We start from the raw sequence: 27050 nt of genomic DNA, 5'->3' as shown, positions 1-27050 counted from the left end.
AAAGGCAAGGGGAGCAGGAGCCCAGTTCTGATAAGCTCATAGCACTTTGGAAGTGAAGCAAAGCAATCAGACCTTTACAAGGACTCCACCCAGATGCTTTCTGGAGGGACTGCCCACTCAACAGTTTGGGAAATGTAACCCAGAGGGAGAAATAAGAAAATGTCAAAAGTAGGCAGTGTTTTTCATGTCCCATTAGGAAAAAAAAAAAAAAAAAAAAGCATCATCAAAGCAACCAGGAACCCTGACTGTGCGGAGTGCTTTGCACAGACGGGCTTTGCACACTGTTCTACCCTGTCCCAGCAGCGCAAGCCCAGAAAAGAGGAGATAACAAAAATTGTTCATTAAGCAGTGAGACGAATCAACAGCAAGCACATACATAAAAATTAACTCCCTAGAATAGAGGGAAAGGTCTAGAATTACAGCAACAAAACCACCTAATGCAACATACAAATGCACATAATCCCAGGATTTCAGGTTTACATTCTTCTAGGTATGTCTACTAGAATATCTATTTTGTCTGTCTGAAGCCACAATTTGGGGATTTCCAAAAGACCTGCAATTTAAAATTATCTATAGTTTTCTTATCACAGCATGAAATCATCTGGCACCTCAGCTGTTCAAAGCGAAGTTTTGTTTTCTACAGCTGCATCCCATGTTTATCTTGTATTTTGTTCTGCATGACTGCCATCCAAAAAATATCTGCAGCAAAATTTGCCTGCATGTTAGGTAGCTTCATTTTTGAAGTATTTAAACACATCAGGAATGAAGAAATCATCCCCCCTCAGAATCACTGCATTTTAACACTTAAAACATAAAGGATGAAATTGTTTGTCTTCAAATAAAGGATGAATGTTAGATGACTTTACCTGCTGATCAGCTGTGTCAAGCCCTTACACTGGAATTTCTATAGGAAAGAAAACACATGATCTTTCTGCTTTCATAGTAATATAACGATTAATAGCTTTTTATGAAATTTTAGGATGGTCTCTGAACAAGTTTCCTATGGAAAGGAAAAGAAGTCTTGATTTTCTTACCCCCTTGGCTGTATCTAGGGTTTATATGAATATAAGGCTGGAAATTTCCTATAGTACATTTCATACTTGTCAGTGTCTACTTTAACATGTGCATATGGCCAAACAGATTCCACACAAACAGTAAATCAATATGACAAAGCTATTTTGAATTAATAGATGTTACGGAAAAACTAAGCCAAAGTTACAAGCAAGCTGAGATTTCAGTCAGCAATACATTAGAATATGCAACCTGACGTGCCTTTGATTAAGTAACTTCAGCACATTTAGCTGCAGTTCTGAACAAAGAGTCAAATGAAAACTTGCAGTTTTTTAGCAATTTAATCTATTCCGGAGACTGCATGAGTGTAATGTGGCAGTTGCCATAGTAACCACATTTTTCCTTGGAACTCGAAGCAGATACATGTGTAAACGATTTCTCCATCTCATTGTCTAAGCTACTATTGTGCTATCATGCTGCAGCAGTAACTTAGAGTTGGTAGTTTTTTTAAATATATTTACAATTTTCCAAAATACCTCTTTTTGAATGTTTAATTCTATCCCGTGGTGTTCTGCTTTTGCACATTTTCGTAAATCCAGTACGTGACAATTCGGAGAAAGGAACAAAGTTGAACAATTGCCAAAAAAGTAGTGAACATATCCACTTATAATTTATAAATTAAATTTAATTTATAATTTACACTTATATAAACATTTGTCAGTACTTTATCCTTAAATTTACTTTTTAGGATTTCCTTTGAAGTATAGTTTGGTGGTAAAGGATCCCAAAGGAGACGAAACTGTTAACAAATCATTACTTATTGATAGTCAGTGCGAAGCGTCTTCATTTTGTGCCACATTTTCACTGAACTCACTCTTAATCAAAATCGTCCAGACTCAAGCCATGTTGGTAATTTACACCTCTGGAAATGCATTAGCAGGCTCTGCTGTTTCGATGCCTGCCTTTCTGATTAACTCACACCTATAAAAGGTGCAGGTATCATTCTACTTGCATTTAGTTGCAAAAGACTAAACCCACTAAATTTGCTAGAGGTGCAAAGGTACAGTAGTACAGGAACGAGAAAACATATATTTTCACATTAGCCAATACATCAGCATATTAGTCAGCCAAAAAGACTCTGCACTCAAAATTGTGGTGAAATAAATGGAACAAATTGAATACATGGTGTCAGGGACTTCAGGGGTGCTGCGTATCCACAGATCCAAGTGAAAAGAACAGGAATTGACGTCAATGGAATTATACCAGCTTTCAGAAGCTGTGAATTTGGCCTCAAGGTGACCTAACATGTCTTTTCCATCTTTCATTTCTGTTCGACAGCTCTCAGCACAACCAAAATATTTACTCTTCTTCACAATCAAACTAAGCAAATAAGTTTTATAGAATAGACCGTTTAATACATTGAGGCACTTTCCTGGGTAAGAATTGTCAAAACTTGTGACTATTGATTATCATTATTCAAATTCTGCCGAGAATACTTTTATATTAAAAATTCCCATAAAATCGTCTCAGGTTAATAGGAATCAATTTAAAATTCAGACGGTGTGTAATCATTTTGATTGGACACAGAGTCATCTGTTTATATCTTATATCTGAGTTAATACAGAACTTCAACTATAATTTTTGGTCCCTATATTACCAATTACAAATTTAACATTTTAATTTTGCAAAGGGTCTTTTCATTTTTAGTTTGTCAGACAGTACTAGCCTTGCTCACTAGTTTTCTAGTAGCAGGGAACAAGAAGCTGAGGCTTAAAATCTGTGTATTGTGCTCAGACAAGACTCAGTGGGATCTGTTGATGTAGCTTTAGGGAGGCTTGGACAAATCTTTGGTGTCCCACGGAGCTTCATGGGCTTCATTTCTGAAAGCTGGTCATTCCTTCCAAGATATTAATGTACCTTTTATGTTGGCTGTGACTGCCTGTTACAAAGCACTGTCTCTGACACAAGTGATGGCTTCTTTTATATAAAAGCCCGCCTGATGATGCCAGTAGCCATCAGGGAGTAGGAAATAGTCTTGATGTTCTCCTCAGTCTCAGATTACCTTCATCACTGGCAGAACTCTTCTAGGAGAGAAATGGATGATTTACCTCTCCTGTTTAAACCAAACCAGTGCACAGGAAATAATTCAAGATGTACTGGTAAGCAGAAAGAGCAAAAATATCATCTTTTACCTCATGTTTGCATATCCCATTGCACAATCCAGCTGGGCTGGTCACGAAAACATGTTAATCTGGCGACAGCAGCTTCACCATGGACTGCTATGCTGGGTACTCCAAATAAAGGTGTGCACAGGGGAAAATGTTTTCCATGCCTCATCCTGACATACAGCCAGAAGGAGCTGAATTGGCAGGCATCCTGCAGAGCCCACTGGTCTTGGTGCCACACACCTGGGTGCTTTGGTATCCCTACTATGTAATTTAAAGCTGATACTAGTGTCTGCAGAAGCTCTAAATGTACATACTTTCAAAGTCTTCCATGTCACAATGCTGAGTGAAACAATGCTTAAATGCCTTCAAAAGTCTCTATTTTTCAGTTTTACCCTCTGCAAAAATGACGGTGTTGGCAATGTTGAAAATAATGATCTATTTCACAGATTTATGGCAAGGACTAATTAGTTAATGTTTATGCAGCATCTCAGAGGCAGCAAGTAATGCTGGTAGGATACATGATTAAGTCTGAAGCCAACATAAAGCCTCAGGAAGTTTCCCTACTTTTGGAAAATGAGGATGTACTGACCTTGTGCAATGTGACAAAACACTGTTAGTTCCCAATGAGTGATGGATAAGACAGATGTCTTTTCCTGCAAGGAAGGCTGGTTGTGTGCCCTCCCCTAGTTACCATTCTGAATTAAATTGCATTTTGTAATCTACTCATATGTGCAGTGCAAAGGTCAGATATTTCTTATGTTTCTCAACCAAAGCAAACCACCTGTCATCTTTTTCTATTTGATTTACTACATAACAGCTTATAACTGCACCAGACCTTGTGACAATTTCCTTCAAGCAAATTTGCTATTTCTTATCTAATCCAAATAGCAGTAATTGTTTACTGTACCTCTCCTGTCAGACTTAAAATATGAAGCCACTATTGTCAACAGCATTTTGATTTCCACGTAGACAGCACTGTTTCTTGGTATAAAATTTTCATTCAGCAAGCTGCCTGTTTCCATTACCCAAAGTTAAACTTTAGATTACATTTTACTACTACTTTGCTTTCCCTCATTTAGTTTTTTTTTTCTCTTCTTGCTTCGTCCTCCTACTCCCAGTATACATGTATATATTCAAGATTAAGAACCAACATAACAGAAAAAAAAATCCTTGTTTCATGCAAACAACTCTGAGATACTGACAGATGAGTTAAACTTGAGTTGTCAGAACATTTGTTCTCAGCTTGAACCCAGGTCATTTTTTCCTCTTAACTTAAAATAGTGTTTCTGTAACTCAGGTCATTGTGGTAAATCCGAAGGAAATAATCAAGAAAGTACAACCAACATCCTAACACAGCTTAATTGCTAGTAAATGGATTTCTCCTGTGTCCTTACTAAATTAAATTGAAGTGTAATGATTTATAGTATTGCCATGTGACGAGAGTCAGTACATTAGACATTACATTATCCATTAAGCTCAAAAGATTTTATTTATACTGCTTTGTTTTTCAGAAGCATGTGATGACCTCCACCAGTAAATAAGTATTATGTCACCATAATGGATTCCACATGTAAATTGCACCTCCATCTATAACACAGCTTTCCCCAGCCTGCCCAGTTTTAGTCAAATAAATATTCTTACTAAAGCAAGTAGTCTGTTGTTCCCATTAATCTGTAAGATGGATTAAAGAATCAGATTCCTTGAATGTTAATCTTTTTGCCACATTCTGCTAATATTTTCTGAAGTGTTCAGAGCCTACATGCGTTAAAGTATTTAGGCTCCCACATGAAATCCAGGGGCTTGTATGATGCGAGCTTACAAGATTTAGGCTTTTATCCCATTTCAAAAGTGAGTCAGGCACATGGATCAGATTCATGAGGCTTTAGGAGAAAGATTTTTGGTTCTGTCTTCTTTCCAATTTATAGAAATACAAAACAAGTCAATTTCTAAATATTTTAAAGCAACTGTAATAGTGATGTAGAGCTCCAACTCGGAAACCAAGAACTTTGGAAATGGAAAATTTCACATTTTAGCAGAAAGGAGAAGAAAGATTAAGAATAAAAGGAAAAGAAGGGTAGGACTGGTAATACAGTACATAATAACAGCACTGATATTATTTTGCAGTGAGAATACATTTTCATCAAGCTCTTTGTTGTTGTGCTTTTAGTCTGCTGTATTTCTCTCGGTTTGCAAGCACAGGCAATGTATACATAATAAAGATGGATCTGTTCCAGGGTCCAGTGCAAGTCAAAGTTTAAGTGCTATTAAATTTTCTCTCTCATCAGAATGAATACAATACGGTAGCAACTCAACACAAAACCCACTCTACTCAGTCATGCATGTTATAGGAAGGCCATAAACTGTTACCACCAGGCTGAGAGCGCGGCACTGAATCCCCCTGACTTCTTTTGTTTACTCTTTTTAGCTTAAATTAGCAGAAAACATTTTTTGTTTGTTTGTTTATGATGATGCTTTTGTGAACGTTCTACATAGCAAGGAAGATATTTTTAGTTAATCCAAATGCAAAATTATTAACTGCCTCACAGCTGAAGTCATCTCCTCTGCAATCATACTGACTTATGGGGGACCCCCATGCCTTAGAACAGGCACAACCTAATCATTTTTCTTTGCTTGAGGAATACAGTGGTTCCAATTGCCACCACACATAATACCCTCTGGAATAATCTATTTGCCACTTGGTGATTGTTTAATATTCTAATATAATTTATATGATCTTTACACCATTAATCCAACAGCAATGTTTAAGCCATCTTGCAGGCACAGAGAAGAGCATTAAGAATGGCAAGTCTTATTCTGATGTAACTGCATCTGTTTCGATATACCTCATGACATTTATTTCAATAGATTTAGTCCCAGCACGCCCTTGCTTAGATAGTATCAGAATCCAACCTTAACATAAAAGTGAAAGTATTTATTTTTAATGACTTTTTTTTCCAGTACTGCCACTGAATGATAAACAGCATCTGCATAACTATAGACAATTAAAAAACAAATTTAAACTGATGTAAGATTTACTTTCAGACTGATGTTTAGAGACTACACTGACCTAAACCCTATTGTTGTGGGAGCTTGTTAAAACTCTCTGGTTCAGGTTTTTCTCCTTTTCATTGCCTTCCTTTTTCTGATTTTTCATTCCAAGTTCTCATTTAATTTTTTATTCAGCAGGCTTCTGACTTTCCTACACCACCTATTTTGCTAATAGCTAAAAATGTTTTACAGATTGAAAAAAAAAAAAAAAAAGACAGCAACAAGACAGGAAAAGAAAAAGAATTGGCTGCTGGTCTCCTAAATTCTGCCGTGAAACATTCCAGTTCTGGAGGCATGAGAAAACCACCAAGCCCCCCCATCCTTCTGGCAAGACATGACCACTGTCACTGAAACAAATTCTGCTTGCATCAGAGCTACTTCTTTGATTTCTGAGGACAATGGTCTAATGAAATCAGGTGATATTAGGGGATATTATGCACAACACATATTTAGATGACATTATACAACAAGGTACCACACAGTAGGCCAAGGAAAAGCAATGACAGCTATTACATCATCGCCCAATAACAGTATACAGACAGACTTAATTAATAAAATACTCCATGGCACTGGAAGACATCACATAGTATTACCTGACTGCCAGGGCTGTGACTATCAGTCTTGCTCTGTACAATGAAAGAAGGCTACCTGGCATAGCCTATGACTAGCAGCATCTGTTTTACATTAACTAATGATAAACCAATCTAAAGCTAAAGTCCCTTCTGTTTGTGAAAGACTCAGAAATTTTTACCATTTCACCTTGCTAGCTTGTGCTGATAAATACTTATATTTGCTCATAAGAATTCACATTCACACTAATGAAAAGTACCAGACAAAATTCCTGCAAATGAATTGGCAATATGAACAGAGAAGAGTGAGACATCAAACACATCAAAGAGAAATTCATACCTGGCAGTGGTTTTCAAACCTTCCAAAATACAGGAGGCAAGAGGTAGATATGGAGAGTTAAATCCAAGCCCATTTTGAAGAACCATTTTATCAGAAAACTGCTGAGAAAAAACAAAAAGATTAACAAGGATGAATCAGGGATAAAGAATACAGGAATATTTCTCTTTCAACTTTAATCCCACCAATTGCATACAAACATACAAAGCTTTGTAGTCAGACATAAGATTAAATTTTCCATATAATTGCATTCCAGACTACTTTTTTCTTCTTTCTCACGTATTCATCCTCTAATTAGGCCCAGGAAGATGACTAAACATTTTTATTTTTATTTCTATTACCATGTATGCAGAATCCAACTATGTGTTGTTATCCACAGACCGTGTCAGACCCATTCTACAACAAAACTGTAGCTCACATAAATTCTGATCTACATTTTTTTATACTTTACATTATTTGATGGAGCTTAGTGTTTTGGAAACTCTCTGTGTCCATTCACTTTGAGAAAAATAAATCCAGATGCAATGAACAAATTCTCATTGGCTATGCATTTAGTCTTAAAGCCTTCATACTATGCTACAACCCAGTATAGCCAAAAATAATCTGCATGCACTTTTTAGAAACACTGTTAAAAGATATGAAAGCCATGATAAATTACTATGATTGGAAAATATTTCAGACTTTTTCATTGTTTCTTTTCCAATGAGTTTCCTTGGGGAAATGCAACTTTTCTTTGTGGACAGAAGTGGAATCATGTAGCTCTAAGACTAAATGGAATTTACCTCTTTGAAACAAAAAGATTGCCTTTGGTATGCCGATTTCATAATTGTGGCTGTCAAATCTGAGCTGCTGCCTGAGAAAGGAACAGCAGGGAAATGAGGGAAATACAGCATTTTTCAATCAAAAAGTCAGGTTCAATTTCATTTACCAACCTCTCCTTTCTCCTCACATATTTTACCAGTTTACATCATGAAAATCAGACATTCATCCATATTTGCATCTTGTGTAAATTTGGGGCATTCCTGTTTTTTCTGTACAACTGCACACACGCACACAAACACACATACAAACAGATCAACCAAAATACCCAGAAATCAAGGATAAAAATTTAGCAGAGTGGGATTCTGGGGCATTTCATATTGTTGTACTTAAAATGGGACAGAAGGACAGAATACAAGATATATTGGATTTCCCACAAAACTATTGAACTTAAAACTCATTTCTTGGTATTAACTTGCAGTATTAGTTGTAAATACTATAAATGCACTGATTTCCTTATGTTTATAAGTTGCCAACAAATAGTCACATTAGACCTCTTATGGCCAGTGTATATAACCACACGCTGAGAGCCATTCACTGCTGAGGATGCTGCACGCATCTTCTACGATGCAGACCTTTAGAACTCAGTGCAGGGCCTTGCAAAGCTTCTCAGCCAGCAGAGACACAAAATGCAACATTTCTGTGCTTATTAGCACACTCACCTTAGTCTTACATTGCCTGCAGAGAAGCACTCATTCGTTAGCTTTGACAGAAGGCTGCACTAACACAGCTATACTACTTTCAGGATCCTTGATAGTACATTCAAGGCTACTTGTAGTATCCCTGTGCATATTTGTGCCATGCAAACATGGTCTAGATGGAAACTCCAACAGTTAATGGCACCACTAATTTTGGACAGTTATATTCATTACCTTGCAAAAGCAAACTTCACCCGTGTCAGAAGATGCCACTCACTCCTCTACATCAGTCTACTTTCTACTAGAATTAAATAATCTTACAAATGATCTCAATTTTTTTTTACTGTTATATTGAGGAACTTTGGCAACCATCACCTTTCTCAGGGAACTTCAGTGATCTTCAAACTTATGTCTGTTTGACTGCTGTAGAGTCAATAGGACCCTCTCTGTGTGCAAGATAATCCCCCAAGTATTATAGCTCCTCTCAAACACTTAATTATCACTTTAAAGCCCTCTTGAGGAGTCAGGTGAATTCTGAAGTGTTCTGTTTGCAGAAAAAGATTCATTTTAACTATTTTCTGAATTATTTAAACAATCCTCAATCTACACCACTGCAATATCTGACTTGTATCTAGTTTATCTCATAACCCTTTCCATCACACTTTCCATAAATGCCTAATAATACCTATGCAATGCTGTTCAGTGCATGTTTTTCAGCCTGTTTTGTTTCCCCTCTAACTTAACGTTAATTACTGGCCAGCTAGAACAAGCATGACCAAGGAGGTGAGCTGTCAGAGTCTTCACTTCCACTTCTACAAAAATATGTAGCAGGGTAGAGGACAGAGTTTGCATTAATTTCCCCTCTTATGAAAAGACTGTACATTGAAGCGTTCATGAAAAGACATTCATGAACACTTATGATTACCTAAAAAATATAGCCCCTCGTACCTATTTGTTGACACTGTTGTAGCATGAACTCATCTTCCCTCAGACACAGAGGCTCCACAGAGTTGCTCACTCTTAAGACATAACTCCCTAAGAGCCAGGTCTCCTCATTTCCACTGCTCATTGAATTACTTGTGTCACACAAATATATACCAAATGCTGTCTTACGTTACTATGCAGAATGAATATATTATGCTATTCATAATAGTGCAAGCAGAAGTATGAACCTGAAATTGTGGTGTACTATTATGTGAGGGATCGCAAAACAAAATAGATTTTCCCAAAATGAATATATCTGATGAAAGATCTATGGTGAAGTGCCAATACAGACAAATTGCAGGCTGACAAGAAACATATTCACTTCTTCTTGCTTGCTTTGTGGCCTCTAGGCAATATATGAATACAACATCACCAGTCAAGAGAACAAAATCTGCTGATCACAGACTGTGACAACATAAGGCAGTCAAACATTTCAGCATCTGCTCTGTTTCTGTATGGTTGCTGAGGGTGATGTGTTAGGCTGCATCTCCCCATTGCTCACCTCGAGCCTAATGACCTCTTAAACCTGAGTCAGCAGAGTGACATCTCTGCAGAACAACAGAGAAGTTCCTCTGGATGCCATCTCTACTGAAAGCTGAAAAACAGGTCACAAAGTCCCAGCAGAACAATTGCACTGAGTTTCTGTTAGATTTAGCATCTGTTAATCTTCTTACAAAACTTACAAGTAACAGCTACTGTTGAGATATTTAGGACAAAGGAAAAAAAAAAATGACATTTGGATTTAATAGTAACGTCTGCAGACAATGCAGACACTCCCAGCTACAGCTTGGGGATCCTCTCTTGGATTCCCAGTTGCTCTTTCTACACCCAAAGAGAAACGCTCCTCATTCTTGGCAAACCACAGAGCACTTTGAACGATTTTTTGCCGTTCTGCAAATCTGGAAGTTGAAAGAAAAATCTCAACCCCACATCGTTTTCACTGATCTGCAAAAATCCATTGTCACATTAAGCTGACTTGGACTTTGGAGCCTCACAGAAAGAATATCAAGGTGTGGGAAACGGTGTCCCTTGGAAAGAATAGCATGCCAGTGGGAAAAGCATGTCAAGTGGAGACTGATAATTACAGCCTGTCAAAGCTTTCTGAAAGAACACTATCTAAACAATTCAGCATAGTAATAATTCAGGCAGTAACACTGTTGTACTGATCCAAATGCCTTCTACATAAAATGGTTATACCTGATTTACAGTACCCAGAGAAAAAAAGTTTACAGTTCTGAATCTTTCTAAGGCTTCCCAAACTTTCTGATCTCAAGAGGATCATGAAGAAAGGAAAGTCATTCTAGAAACATCAGCAACATAAGATTCTGTGGTATATTTTCTCATCACCTATTACCAAATACTTAGCTATGTTAACACTGAGTTCTCTTTCACTAATTTGACAAGAGGTTAGGTGGGCTTCTTTTGTCATAGAGAGAAATGTAAATTGGAGTCCAAAACAAATTTATTTTGAGACAAATAACCAGATCCACAATTTACCAAAACAACGACAATAAAATCCATTTTAATAACCTTTAGTTTCTGTTTATCAGATTAAATATTTCCTTCTTTTTAGTACATTATATTTGCACAAGCCAAACATTATTATGAAAGTTTGAATAACTTGGAAATGATTTTCATAGTGCTGATTTAATTCAGGCAATAATATCATCAGAATTTGAAATATATTTTCTCTTATTGATACACTTTATGGATTCTGTCCTTGCTGAACTTTTTGGTCATTCTTTATTCAGGTCATGTCAAAGAAAAGAGCAGACTGGACCTGTGAGTAAAAGCACTCTAACAAGCTAAGAAAAGACGCTCCATCACTTTGTGATGAAATATTCAAACACATTGCCCACTGGTATCAGCTTATTCATGACTGATTTAAATGATACACTGAAAAATGTGCTTTAATCTTCCATATAATAAGTCTTAAAAAATTAAAACTGAAATCACAGTTTAAAGAAAAAAGCTAGCAGACATTTCAGTCATCTTACTTGACTGTACATTTTCTGATATTAAAGTGGTGGTTTCATTAGAGAACTTAATATATCTGCAAGTGTAATGCAGTTTATGATCTAGAGTCAATAATTTGTAAGGTATTGAATGTCTTGGTGGGTATTGATGTCATTACCCTTCACATTAAAAAAAACAACGTTCTTCCCAATTATTTTTCACCTATGAAGAACTTGCCAGCAAAACTGAAAAGAATATATGTCCTTAACCTGTTGTCTGTCACTTTAAGCATCATTCTTTAAAATTGAAATGAGAATATTTAGAATAGCTACTGATTCAGAATGATGTACCTGACTTTGAATACCCTTCTGCCACTTAATTATTTTTTCTGTAACATATATTTGGCACACAGAATGACCTATACCACAGGTTTAATCAACGCCAATAAAAATATATGAGCATAAAGGATTAGAGTACATGGACAACTGAACTACGAACAGAACTGATTGTTCAAACAGACTTTTTTCTGTATGAAATATTTCCATTTTAATGAGAGTTTTGGTCTTCTGTATTTTAATAAATTCTTTTCCTTTTGAACTACAGTTAAAACAGAGGGAAGTTAACTCTGGAATTTACTATGACCCCAAGAGAACCTGGATAGACCTTGCTCACCAGTTTATCACTGAATGTGTTAGTTTTGCCAAACTCCATTTGTCTTTTTATTTAGTTGGATTAACAGAATAATGTTTTAAAGCATTAATTTCTGGGGACAACACAGTCAAACAATTAGCATTTACTTGCCTCCATTAGGTCACTGGTATGTACACATTGTTCTCTCCTTGCTGTAAATTAGGAGTTTTCTTTGTGAATGAATCGAAAAACAATCATTAATTATTATTCAAGCATGAATCTGACAGAGATTTGCAAGTTATGACTCCATCCCACTAGTCTCATTTGCTCATTTATTTATTAAAATTTCATGGAAAGGACAATAAAATCTAAGGCTCACTCAACACTTCCTTCCCAAGAAAATGAGTCACATTTGTTTATTAAGTATTTAGTAGTAGTTGGTTTTTTTTTTTCAAATAAAAGAAATGGGATTACATCAGAACTAGCGAAAACCATTTCAGAAACAGATTAAAAGCAAGGGCATTAGAACCAAAGGAATCCTATTGGGATACAGAGCTTTTCACTTACACATTTGCCAGATAGCTCAAGGCAGTCCTGACTGAAAGATGTTTACCCAAACTAATCACTTACAATGTAAAATCAATTGGCAGTGTCTTTCAGTTCTCTTTCTAATATGCAGAAAAACTGCCACGTTGTTAGCATCCATGCTAGTAATGGATGTAAACACAGAAATCAAGGTCTGAAGAGATAAGAGATGAACCTGATTCTGATTCTTGAAGATGATCTCCACAGATCCAAGTTAAAACAGTGTGAGTGAAAAGGTTGGTCTTCCAACATTTCCAAACAGCTTTGCAGACATATTAACTCTTCTTCAGGTTTAAAACACAAAAACTGATGAAAGGCTCTTGTACTAAAGCCTTTTATTTTTCCAATTTTCCAATGACTTTTTTAAAAAGAAACTATACCTGTCCATGTATCTTGCATCATTTATAGCCCCAGATCATTACAGTTATGATAATATTCCTACCTGAAATAGATGAAAAGGACATTGTCAGAAAGTATAGTCAGTTATCTGCTTTGGCAATGCCATATTCTGTTCGGCAGAATGGACTCCATTTCCCAAATCTTAAAGAATCCTTATGTTGATTAAAGCATGACTAGGAAAAAGCACTTCTACATCCTTATATATATTTGTGGATTTGGGTACATTTTCTGTCTTGGGGACAATGACATGTACATCTTGTGAAAAGAATAATGATAACAGTAGAAATATTCTAAGTGTGCCTTTCTGAAAAATCCATTGCAGATTTGAAACAAAGGTTTTAACTTTCTAATTTTATCTGACAATGAGTATTCTTTGTGCATTAAATGCTCAATTATACTTAAAACTATGTTTTCAATTATGTGATTAACTTTATGCATTTGTGTAGCCCAATTGAGCTTCATAGGATTACTCAAGCAGAGAAAAGTTTGCAGAATTACAACCCAGACTTGTTGATAAGGTTTTGTCAGTTAAAAAAGAAAAAAAAAATCACAGTTCAGTCATTCATTGATGAATATGGAGTTGTAAGTATTTTAGTTTTTTAATTACAGTACATTATAAAATAATAAAGATAATATTTTCCTGGAAACTGAGTGTTTATCTCCATTCTGTAAATTTATGAGGACAGAAATGTCACCGTCTCTTCAAAAATGGCATTTCTGAATTGGTTTCTATGAAAGTAATCACTGAGCATTACTCTGAAACATAATAAATAAAAGTAAATAATCCATTAGAATGAATAAGCCCTAAAGTTTCTCAGAACATACCACAGAAATACACAGTGATTTTACAATTTCTGGAGAAACTATAAGAGTTTCACTTGCAGGAGCTGCATTTGCCCTCTCTTGGACAAAATGTACACTTCCATTGAAAAGAGCAATCTTCTTCAATCAGTTTAAATTCAGTCTTTTCTGTATTTTAAAATTTGTGCCATCATTTTTAAGCACAGCTCTCCACAGAAGTAAGTCAGATAATGTGTGGCAAGGAAGTAAATTATTTACCATATTTTCTAGTTTACTGATGCAACATCAATGTGCACAACAAAGTGAAAGTGGTAATATCATAAATATGAGTAACAAGAATAAGCTGACACAAAAGGAAAATTCCATACTACCTTCATTGCCTCAGTCTAATGTGGGAGGCTAGGTAAATTTTTACTACATGATCTTCAAATCTTATTTCAAACTGAGGTCATATCCTACTCTTCTTCCATGCAACTAGTGTAATTTGAACTGATAGGGAAACATGATTTCTATGAGCTGAGCTCTGTACCGAGATGATAGAAAGAATGCCTTTGTGTCCCTGTGTATTCTTTTTGAACTACTGTTTGCAGTTTTATATACCCACGTTTTTAGCACAAATTCTGACTGAATCAACTGTTCTGGTGTTATTAAAATATGTTACAAATACTTCATTACAGCTGGAAATCAAAGGAACATATACAAAAGAGGGAAAAACTTGTCTTGCAGTTAAAACTCTTTACTGAAAACCAGTAGATCTATGTTCATTGCTTGCTCCAATGGACATCTTTTGAGTGATTTAAGCTTTCTATAACTCGTGTAATACGTCCTGTTATAGATCTTACTTAGAACACAAAATTTGTTCATACAGCTCCTTCAAAGTTCCTTTGCTCCTTACTTTCTAAATGTACAAAAATTTGTAGGCCAAATTCTTGTTTGATCTTTTTAGACACCACTATAAGGAAAAAAAAAAGTATTTTTATTCTCAGAAGCAACCTACGACAATCTTGTTCTCTTTACCTTCCACATGAACTGACATTGTGGACAATGGATAGACTGTTTACTTCTCTGAAGTTAATGGTTAAGCTACTCTTGCCTTCAACAGAGAGCATGATTTCACTGAAGGTGTTTGCAAAGGATCAATTAACTGGATTTTCTACTTTGCTTTTCTCATCTTAATCTGCCTGCAGTAGCTACAGCACTATTATTTGTGGATCAAAAGAGTATGAGCTTGCTCCTGCTTGCACTGAGCCAAGTCTCTCAAGGGGTCCAGTGGGAACAGAACAAAGCTGTTGTCAAATTCAAGCTACAAAATTAATGGTGGATAGTTATTAAGAGCTACATGCAAACACACAAGTAGGAAAATGTCAAATTCATTTTCAGCCTGATTCAAATTGCACCTACCAAAGCTACCTTAGTGATTGACAATTCATTTTATCAATTAAAACAAAAGTCAGAATCATTGTATTCAAGAACAATTGCTAACTGACGGTGATCTTCAGACTAAGACAATATCATCTTATTTGGATGCATCTCTGAAGTGATTAGGTTGGGTTGTATAACCAAGATATTATGCTCCTGTACTGATACTCAGCCAAATACTTAATTTGCAGAAAATCAACCTGTCATTCAAGCATCTAGTTAACAATTTTCAGGTATCAATCTATTTACATCAAGTACATTTTAGTGAGTACATAGAGTACAGTTCAGCTATACAACAGTCACAACCTTTACTTACTATTTCTGAAGACCAATACCTTTTGTAGAGGTTTTTGATTGGGAAAGGATATAGCACACTAAATCATAGAATCATAGAATCATTAAGTTTGGAATAGACCTCCAAGATCATCTGGTCCAACCAACCCCCTTACCACTAATATTACCCACTAAACCATGTCCCTAAGCACCACATCCAACCTTTCCTTAAACACCTCCAGGGACGGTGACTCCACCACCTCCCTGGGTAACCCGTTCCAATGCCTCACTACTCTTTCTGAGAAGAAATTTCTCTGAATTTACAACCTAAATGTTGTACAGCCTTCTTATTTCAGCAGCTTTCAATATGTAGATATAGCCTTTTTCTTAGCATTGTCAACGTACATGATATCAGAATCTCACCATTACATTTGAAAGAAGTAGTTTTCTGTAACAGTAGAATAATGAAGTTAATGTTCACAAATGATCTTGAATTCAAGTGTTTCACTATAGACATGAACTCTGTTATCTCTGCATAAAGACTGACCTTCCAATTGGAGACAGTAACTATTTGTTTGTTCATATGTAATTAAACGAACCGTATATGGGAACTTTGGTGAATGCTGTCCTCAACAATAACCCTTGTAAGGAAAGCTAATTATTTTTAACACAGTGTGAATGTTAATGGATACTTGAGTAATCCTACACACTTTAGTGAAAGATTACACGTAGATCTTAATGTATGGAGAAGCAAATTCAATTGAAGAAAGGCTTCACACCAGTGTCTGACATTCACAAAAAGTGCAACCGTCTGAGAACTTGAAATGTCCCCAAGTCCTCTTCAGGCACACCAGTACACAGTGATGGAAAATATCCTTAGAGATCTGCTGAAGGGCATGAAACTTCAAGTCTACAGAAAAAGCATCAGTACAGCTTATTTTCTACAGTTTCCAACTGATTGGAATCCCCATTAGAAAAGGTCAGGTTTAATTTGACACAGTTGCATTCAGAAAGCCTGTGGTCCATCATAGTTCAGGTAAGATAAAGGAAAATAAATGCTGCTTAACTCACACACTAGGAAATCATTCTATTAAACTATGCATACAAAATATGTACTCAAGGGCATGTGGTTTTATTGCATAGCTACTGAATGTTAAGAGCATGCAATAAATAAATATTGTTCCTAAGTCACAAAAGGAAGAAGATATTTGAAAAATAAGACAGACATTTTTGAGCATATATGACAGAAGAAAGTCTAACAAAATTTAACAATAGGTATTATTACTGCAGCTGTCATATCAGGATTTTGAATTTTTTAATATCCATTTTAAGTAGTTCAGAGCTATTTTGTGAAATCCCTGTTATATAATTAGCTTTAAAAATGACTCAAGTCAGCATTTTGTCTATATGGCACAAATGAAGGATGGAACTTTAAAATATTCTTTACACAATTCTTTACACAATTGAAAAGCTGTACCAATATTATCTTTGTTGTGGCAGCAGCTGCTTTCAAATGCCTTTAGAACTGATTTGGGTCTTTCTGTCATGTGCTAATAGAATCAGAGACAGGCTTTAATAGTGTGTGCTCAATGTATACAATTCCTGGGTGATCCTACCAGAACAGATAATTTCCTAGCAGCACACCGCGTGTGCAATTACAATATCATGATATCTGCATAGATTTTTCTTCATCTAGACATAGTTTTTAGTTTTTTGTTTTTTGTTTTTTATAGTATCTATCTGCTCCTTTAGTAGTCCCAGGCTGTTAGCTGCCTGGGTTTAGCCATTATACCCTGCATCTCGACCTTGTGAACATCATCAATATTGCCAGGCAGTTCCACTGACTGCAGTTCTTAGTGAGAATTGGTGATATGAGAAGCCCACTGTGTAAGCATATGAAACCAGCTGACCTCCAGTTACAGCAGCAGAATAAAGGGAGATAGCAGCCCAGGGCTATGCTAAGGAATAGCACGCTGCAGTCACACTGAATTTCTGCATAAAGCAATTCCCTCTCATTTTTCATGTGCATTGCCACTAATTAATTGATGTTGTTCCACTTACTTCTTGCAAGTGGAAAACAATAATGTAGACAAAAGGACACTGTAGGCATGTAGGAACTGAGGTTTAAAATGTGTAGTAACTCTCAGCATGTACGTACGCCTGTCTAGGATTTGACAGAATTTTTTTCAAATCATATCAAGTATATGTGCTTTCTTCACAGACAGCTCTTTAAAAAAACTTACCCATTTAAAAATAACATTTTAAAAAATAAAATCTATTGTCCAAAGAAAGTTAGGAAAAAAATTCTTGTCACTCGAGGCTGGCAGAATGAGAGCAAAGTGAAAACTGGGACAGAGGAATAAATCAGGTAGTCATTATTTTAAATAAAATGCTGATCTAGTTAAAGAAACTATTGAAGGTAAATTAGGAGTGAGACTGAATATCTCCTATCTATGTGGTCATCCCATTAGCACCAGTAGAAATTTCATTCAGAAAGCTTTCCTGAATGGAGTCTTATTGTCATGGGAATAGCAACAAAGAATTAATGATATTGCTTCATACCACTGGGACATCAAAATGTAGTATTTTGCTGTCCAACATATTTAAAGCACTATGCTTCATTATATGGAAAATCATCCTCATGACTGAAAGAGCAAAACACTTTATTGTGTATCTATTTTCTGTCATAACATTGGAAAAAATAAAAAATAAAACACTATGTTAGCTGAAGTACAGAAGTACCAACAGTTCTCTTGTGAACTGACGGCTCCACATGACGTCCCCACTGACAACACTGCAAAACTACTGACCCTGTACAAGAGTTAAATGAAAACTCTTTTGCCTATAATCTAAGAACACAAGTCCTATGAGGAGCAGCTGAGGAAACTGGGGTTGTTTAGTCTGGAGGAGGCTCAGGGGAGACCTTATTGCTCTCTACAACTACCTGACAGGAAGCTGTGGAGAGCTGGAGGCCGGCCTCTTCTCACAGGTAACTAGTGATAGGACACGAGGCAATGGCCTCAAGTTGTGCCAGGGGAGGTGTAGGTTAGAAATTAGGAGCAATTTCTTCTCAGAAAGAGCAGTCAGGCATTGGAACAGGTTGCCCAGGGAGGTGGTGGAGTCACCGTCCCTGGGGGTGTTCAAGAAAAGGCTGGGCCTGGTGCTTAGGGACAAGGTCTAGTGGGTGATATTGGTGGTAGGGGGATGGTTGGACCAGATGATCTTGGAGGTCTCTTCCAACCTTAATGATTCTATGATTCTAAAGACTGAGATTTAACATACTTTACCTGGTTGTTGTTTAATGCAATAGGTTCAAATGGAACACAGTCCTTGGATATGAAATCAAATTTAGCAGGCAAGATTATGAAAAATGTTAAGGATGATTATGAAACAACACATACAGGCAAACAGAAATAGTCACCTACCTGAGCTAAATCAATTGAAGTTAGATGTCTGGTCTGCTTTTGTGATCTTGAAAATCCTATTAGATACCACTAAGCATCTAAATATCTTTGAAAACATATCCCTCTGTGTATCCATTAATAAGAATCACTGCATTTGAAAGGCTAAAGGGACTCAGCCTCATCTGTAATATACAGCTGTACTTTTCAAACAGAATTCATACAATCCAACAGTACAGCTCTCCAAGCAAAGATCCCTCTACCATCAACAGAGGAAGACAGAAAAATCATAAAACCTCACATAAAGGATAAAGCACTCTCTGGAAATACCTTTCTCAGACTTTGTATAAATTGGCCTCTGGAAGATACTTAGAAGGAGTTTAAATGACGAGACACATAATTCATATCTGCAGTCTAGAAACACAATGCAGAATTCTCTGTACTGCTCATTTCAGAAAGTCTTTTGTTGTAGCTTCTGCTCTGCCCCAAACAGCAATTAGGTTCATGTTTTAACCTGTACAATCGTGATGGCTGTTATATTAAAGGAAAAAGATTCAATCTACAAATAAGTTCCAAGCCCCTTTTTTTTTCTTCTTTTTTTTTTTTTTCACATTGTCGTGCATGAATCCCCAATGTACTGCTATATATCCATGTGTTGAATCACTGGGTGAATGCATCAGATCCCATAAAGGCACAAAGATGCAACCATACTACAACACGCATGTTTACTTAGAGACTTCTTTTAACAAAGAGGCAGTAAAGTGCTCTCCACTCTCTTCTCCTCCAGGACTACACACTCAGCAAAGTTGGTGAGCGCAGTCTTTGATAGCAGAGCATGAAATTTGAGTCCCATAAATTTGACCCTAAATTTGTGAAATGAAGATAAAAATGAGAACTATTCACTTGAGGAAGTGGCAAATTTTAGAGCTCACTGGGTGAAAAAACTTCCAGGGGATATTCTAAAATAGTGATGGATGCAGGAACAGTAATGTTGAGGTATGTCAGGCCAGGGGCAGCAAGGTTACAAGCAGAAGGAAATGAAGGGAATTGGTGAATTGGCTTTGAGAAAATGGCAGAGATAATGAGGACATGACAGCAATAACAAATACCATTTTTTCACAATGCTCCCTATACTGTGAAGTACCCATCAATTCATTCTGAAGGCACAAAATGTAGGAGGGAGAGAACGAACATGCATTCTCATTCTTCCCACACCTTCCATAATATCTTATTTATTCACTAGCTTACAATTAATGGAGACACCTTTTGCAGGCATTCCCTCTCATTGCATTAAGTTTTGCTCTGCTTCTAAGCTTGGAAATGTGACTGACCCGCAAGCAGAATATTAAGTCAGTTTGTCAATTCCCCATTTATTTTGTTATCAGTTATTATCACTACAATTACTATATAGTATTTAGCTCCAAAATTAATTTCATGTGGCATGAGCAATATTCATGATATCATGATAAACATTTGAATTTTAAAGAAGGTTCATTTTTTAATGCAAAAATAAGTGAAATAAGTCTGAAATTGCCTGGCAGAAAAAAAAAATGTATATTTCTACAAATATTATTTTCATAGAAGCTTTGAAAGCTTCACTACTTGGGTGAAAAAAAAAATCTTCCAACATGTTTTTCAGCCTGGTTCAACTACTTTTAAACTCCACAGTGTCCATTAAATTCAACGGATGTCTAAACAGAACTATATTATTTATCACTTACCTTTCAGATTTATTGAGACAGATCAGAAACAATGGAAAGAAAAGAATTCTAATGCAAGTTTCTTGAGTATGTGGATTAGGAGTTTTCATGCTCACAAAGAAACTCAGCAAACTTTTGATCTGAGAGACTGGGAACGTAAATGATCAGAAAGAATGTCACAGAGGATTTGTTTATATTTTTAAAACTGTACATAAAAATTATTTATAAAGGAAACAAAATGCAGGCAAGAAATGAGAGACATTCTTTGATAAATTAAAAATGTTTGCTTTCTGCTATAATGTGAGAAAGCTAGATGTAAGAGAAGTATATTGTGTGTATGTTCAAAGACTTAACAGCATGAGGTATGGAAGTATTTAAAATGGTAACAGCTCAGAAAATAGTATAGGTCTTGAAATTAAATCATCCTCATAAATAAATCATCAAATAAAGGTAAAATGACAAATTGGTATTAGTCTAATACAGACTTAGCTGAAGTATTAATATCATTTTTTTTCCTTCTTAGAAGGAAACCTGCTATTAAAACTTGAGTTCAGATAAATGTCTAAGTATTTGTGGGGCAATTCTTCATTGCTTTTGGCCACTAGTAAAAATTCTAGTGATGTCAAACCATCCTTAAGATGTCAAGCTACAGAGCACACATTGTAATGCATCTTTGAAATCTACTCTACTATTTCTGAAAGGTAATGTGGGCTCTATAGCTCTCCTCTTACATGTTAGCTTTGCATTAACGTGCTTGAGAAAAGTGCCCCCTACTCCTTGCTGTGGACCTGCACTCTTAGTGGCAGCTGTACATTTCCTTTCTGACTGGATGATGATGTGCCACCTCACCATTGCATGTGAAAGCTTGGTGGGTTTGATACACATGAAGGAAAAGATGGCCTACTTTGCACGACTGACTGAACCCAAGATTTCACAAGAAACTTCCAGTGAAAGGCTGATGAACCCGAGAATATAGGACACAGGATTCAGGAGCGTATCTCCTCATAAAAAAGAAGCCATAAGAATAAGGAAAATCCTAGCTGCCTAGTTCTTACCAGAAGATAATTTTCCCTACAATATGCAGCCAGAAGGAAATTTTGCATCATTTGTCTTTTCAGCTACATACAAGTTATTTTTTTTCACATAGAACTCTTCTGACCCTTCCTGCTCCCGCTGTCAGGCTTCTAATTGTTTGTTCTGAAACCAGCCTAATTAGGTGGTGAGATTTGTAGGGTGTGGACCTTGTCTAATTGTTTGTTTTATAACACTGTGAAAGTGTATAGAACATATACTGCTAATAAAACTAAATCTTGTCCTGTGCTTTATTATGATTGGAATAGAGAAACAGTTGGACAGCTTGTTTTCAGCCTGCTTTCTAAACTAAACATGGTTTACATGATCAAGGCTAGCTGTATCTCCATGTTTGTACTCTAAAAATTTCAGCCCCTTCTACCCAATTCTAGCTACATTTACATTCCCACACAATGGGAGTAAGCTCAGAGATAATAAATGCCTATCATGTTTCATGAAAACGGACAGACGTGTTGAAGATACTACTTTCCTGAGGGGGAAAAAAAAAAAAAAGAAAGAAAAAAACCCTGCAGTACATGCTCAGTACTTTCGAGATACTGTAAAATAACAGATAGGGACACTACTTATAGCTCAAATATGTGGGTAGAGCATCAATCAGAGCTCACATTTTTCATTTGCCAAAATCAAGTATGTGTCACATATATAGGAAAACAGCTTCAATATTTGTGATGCTCATACAGCTACTTAAGAACTTACAAGTGGCTCTGGTGGGTCATACCAAAGGTCCACTTTATCTGGTAACCTATCACAGGCTGTGACCAATGATGGGCACCCAGTGAAAATGGCAAATACAGAGCAGTATTTCCCCAGAATACTGCCTCCAGCAATGTATGGATCAGGGATATTCTAAGTCTGGCATTATGTCTGTGTGCTGAACAGCCCTGGACTCATTACAAGGGTTTCTTTAATTGCTTTTGGCACTTCTGTAAACATCTGGCATCCACAGCTTCCCATGGCAAAGGAGTCCCACAGCTTACCTACACACTGCATAAAAATGTCTCTTTTTGCTTGTCTTTTACTGCCACCTGTTAGTCTTACATTATACTCCCCAGAGCTTATTAGGAAAATAAAAATAAATAAATAAATAAATAAGCAGCTTTTCCCGTTTATCCACACCCTAGAACCTGCAATACTATTGACCCTGGTCTCTCAGTAGCTTCTTTTTCAACAGTTATGGCAAAGAATTAGAACTGCTTTAAAAGACATTGGAGCTTCACTGACTCTGTGGCCTCTGGATCATTTTCAAAAGAGGTATTCACAGAGCACATTAAGCATTTGATTAATTACCCTCTGGGCCCAAACTCAATCACTATCTCTTGAGGTACTTTGTATTCAACATCTTATTTCTGGCAAAAATATGGATATATTTATGTACTTTTACATCTGGAATTGATATCATTAAGTTAAAGACAATGCAGGTCTCATATTTGAAAAGAATGGTATGAACATTGCCATAAAACTATTTTTTCCTGATTAAAATAAGCATTTGAGATTTACTACCTGAAGAACAGAAAGGAAAAAGAAAGACCAAACACCTTTCCCCTTATCATCAGGGCATAAGATGTAAAGGGAAAGAAAGCACTACGGTAAAATAAATGATGGGGCCAGGGTGGCTTAACACCATTTCCAGGCTAAGTTCCAAGTCATTTCTATAATCAAGTTCCAATCCAAGTACATGTTTGCCTCATTTCCTTTGGATCTGACAAACTTAAGTATAGGAAAGTCAAGGGCTTATTTTTTCATTTTCACTTTGATGAAAGCGTTCTTGCTTTTCATGCAGTTTTCAGATCAGATCAATTGTTTTATTTTTCTAAAATGCCAAAAACAGCATAGCTAGGAGGAAACTTATGCAGGAAAAAAATGAGCTGTTGCTTCTATACTTATTGCACAATGTCACTTGCTTTTTTCATGTGTTCTGTTAGTTCTCGTAGATCCCACGCTCTCTAAAGCTGTATTTCAGAAAGGGAAAAACTGCAGTAATTATGGCAAAACATGTAAGGATACACAGCACAGCTCTTTTCACCACAGCTCAAGGAGTATGGCAGTATTTTGTCACATACCTCTTAAACATATGTGTTCTGCCATTTGCCTTACATCAGGAAACGCTTCCTAATGCAATGCAACAAGACATTTAAAAGATAGCATCAGTAACTGCGAGTCACTTTAGAAATAAATCTACAGTATTCCATCAGAGTAGCACAAATGAAAGAGCATCTTTTGAATGCCAAGGCCAAACATACAATACTCTATAGGCATGGCGCTTGCTATGCCCTTTACTGGCAGATTGATTTTCGTGTTCTGGCTAAACTAGCAGTTAACAACATTACACTGCTGGTTGGGTAGCAATGACGGCCCAATTAGAAAACACAGTCAATGAATAGGTCAGGCAGCTGGGGTCCAGATAGTCTGAGCAAGACTAGGCCTTTCGGTTTGTAAAACTTTCTGTTGACCTTTTGCTCATCATAAGTGACCCACCATAAAAACATGTCAAAATTTTGTGCAGAAACAAAACAGAAAATAAACTATGACTTATCCAAATAAGCAAACAGTTTAAGAAAACTTGTTGAAGAACTGTTAGCACAGGAAAGAAAAGGAACAGGTTATAAGGGGCTTCCTGATTTCCCCATCAATATGTGCAGTGTACTGGTTGTTGGCTTTCAGGGGATGTTTTGGGGCAGTCTGTTCTAATCAGAGATAACAATCAGATATACTTTGAAGGCTTAGAACTACCAAAACTAGTAAATGGCATGGCTGTATTATTTATCCCACTTAGTTTTCCATACAAAAACAGACCAGTTTGATTTTTGGCTTGATCCTACTTGAATATACATATATATGTATAATATACAAATAATTCTATATGGATTTTAAGTTGTGTGGCCTGAAAGCAGACAGTAGAGATTTGTCAACATATTACATATATAAGCCAGATGAATGTAGGGATCAGAAAAGAATTAAACACACTTATGTAGGATGCTGCATAAATTGCAGTGCTTGTAAACTGCAAGGGGGCAGCTAAATTTTCTTCTATCGAATTAAGAGATCAGCATTGAAGGCACATTATTAGCACTACATTGTGAAATACAATGTTCACTATGCATAAGACAAATTTATTTGGAGATAAAGTTCCCACCCCTTCCAAGCCCCCCTTGGAGTTTCAAAAAGGCCAACATCTTTCCTGAAGAATACTGACCTGTTTTACTCAAGATAGATCTCCTTGTGATATACCACAGTGGGCTTGATTGTCATAAACACAGCTCTCTAATATCTCTTTTATCTTTATTGATTGTTATTGTCTTTATTGAAAACACCTTGGCCATACCTTTTGGCAAATTTCTTTTTTGTTCAGAAATGCCTCTACCTACACCTCAATACCTCCCATCACTGATTTTTCTTCTACCATTATCTAATCTTACCTTTGTGTTTAATCTTGAACCTCGGTAGACTTAGTGCTGTACGTGAGCAATAATAGCTCTCAACATTTATTTTCTCGTATGTCCTCAGGTTCCAACTCCCATGGTTGACTATTTTGTGTGATCTATGCTATGCTGCAGACTTTATAAAAGGTTGAGTTATTTTTCTCTTAATTTCAATGCTAACTTGATGGTTTTATGTAAATAATAAGGAATGTTAACAATAGCAGCATGTGTGAACATTCATTAAACTCCGTTCAAAATTCTGCCAGTGATTTTTGTTGCATATGTAGCAATGTCGGGATGCCATTACAAAATCACAGCATTAACTGAAACTGAACTTGAAGATTCTGGTACGTGTGTGATGCTGTTCTCTGAACTGCAGTGTAGGCACATCTGAAATTTGCTTGCTCACACTACAGAAACTACTTATTAGCATCTGTATATAACACATCATCACCACAGGGAAAGCTAGTTTAAAATCATAAATGTCAAGACATAATTAACTCAAAGGTCAGGTTTAATTACAGTTGTTGAAACTGAAATATACTAATTGCCATTACTATGTCAGAAAATTTCTTAAAATGATTTAAAATGTTTTGTTGGTGCCCGCACTTTTCTGTAATCGACATCTTTTGTTCCAAGACGGAGATGTTTCATTGGGCCCTTTTTACTAACTTTGAAGCTAAGAGAGAACAAAACAGGAAAATGATGAACAAAGCACCACCACAAAGCTCAACAAAACCTGTGCTCTGCGTTATGATATTATTAATTACTTTCTTGTAATTGGCACTTCAGATAATTATTTAGATAATGAAATTATTTGGAGAATCTGTTGCATGCGTGAAGCAGATTTAACTGTATGGCGTTTAGGTTTAATGGCAAAGCAAATCAATAAGTGAAACAGACTGGTGAGAAAATAACTCAATAACTGCAAAATTTGCTCTACCTGTAGGCTTTTTCAAGGATTCTACTGGGAATAGTTATTGACTCACGTAAGTATTTTAGTTCTCTCTTTCCCCCAAGGTACAGAAAGTTTGAATGCTGTGATTTCATTTTCTCTGCTGTTACTTAGTGTTTATTCTCCCCTCCCTGCCACAGCCATGATTTCCAGCTTACCATTTCTTATACTTTGTGTATAGTGATAGGCATCTTTTTTTTCCCCATTTAGGAACCATTCCTACCTTGGTAGAATGCAGCATGGAAATGGTTAAGATATATAAAGTTGAAATCCCCACAACAGCACAGATTTTAGCTACTGTAGAGCCCCTGCGCAAAAATTCAGAAGTCTAAAAGTGAACGTAGCAGACAACTCTGGAGAAAAATATTGCTAGTTGATGACGAGAGGCTAGCAAGTGTGCTGATAAAGAAAACAAACTGGCATGTTAAGTTTCCCCCATCCTCCACCTGAGGTGCTGTGAAAGGGTGCTGGTGCCCTCCAAAGTGTAGCAGTCACCTAAAGCCAAGGAAGCTTTGTGCCACTTGAGGAAATACGCCTACCAGTAGGCAGCTCCTTGTCATCTGTCTTTCACAAGCCCCGGTATTTGGAGCTTCAAGCAAGGCAGCAGCAAAGAGCTCGAAAGTGTGAACGTAGCTGAATACACAGCAGCTGAAAGGCAGTGAAGGACAGTCTCAGGCACACGAAGTGCATGTAGCAGGAAAGCAGCCAGCAGTTCAAGAACCATTCACAGTACACCAAAAAAATTTCCAAGGCATGCTTTTTGATTGGAAAAAGAAGAAAAATAAGAAAGTTTGCAGTGCCCTGCACCTCAATAAAGGGGACAGAATAGCATTCAATTAAGAGTTC

General features: G+C 36.5%; 1 long non-coding RNA gene across 3 annotated transcripts in view; it reads right to left on the bottom strand.

Annotated features, from left to right (window-relative positions):
• LOC106033716 (uncharacterized) overlaps positions 1–27050 on the bottom strand; it is a 278677-nt gene that overhangs the window by 152635 nt on the left and 98992 nt on the right. For all 3 annotated transcript variants that reach the window (XR_010830990.1, XR_010830992.1, XR_010830991.1), the window contains exon 3: positions 7137–7234. This is a non-coding gene — a long non-coding RNA (uncharacterized lncRNA). The remainder of the gene's footprint in view (positions 1–7136; positions 7235–27050) is intronic.

This window comes from Anser cygnoides, chromosome 4 (genome assembly GCF_040182565.1).
Source record: "Anser cygnoides isolate HZ-2024a breed goose chromosome 4, Taihu_goose_T2T_genome, whole genome shotgun sequence".
NCBI lineage: Eukaryota > Metazoa > Chordata > Aves > Anseriformes > Anatidae > Anser > Anser cygnoides.
The sequence above is the reverse complement of the archived record's forward strand: the minus strand, read 5'-3'. Positions and strand labels throughout refer to the sequence as shown.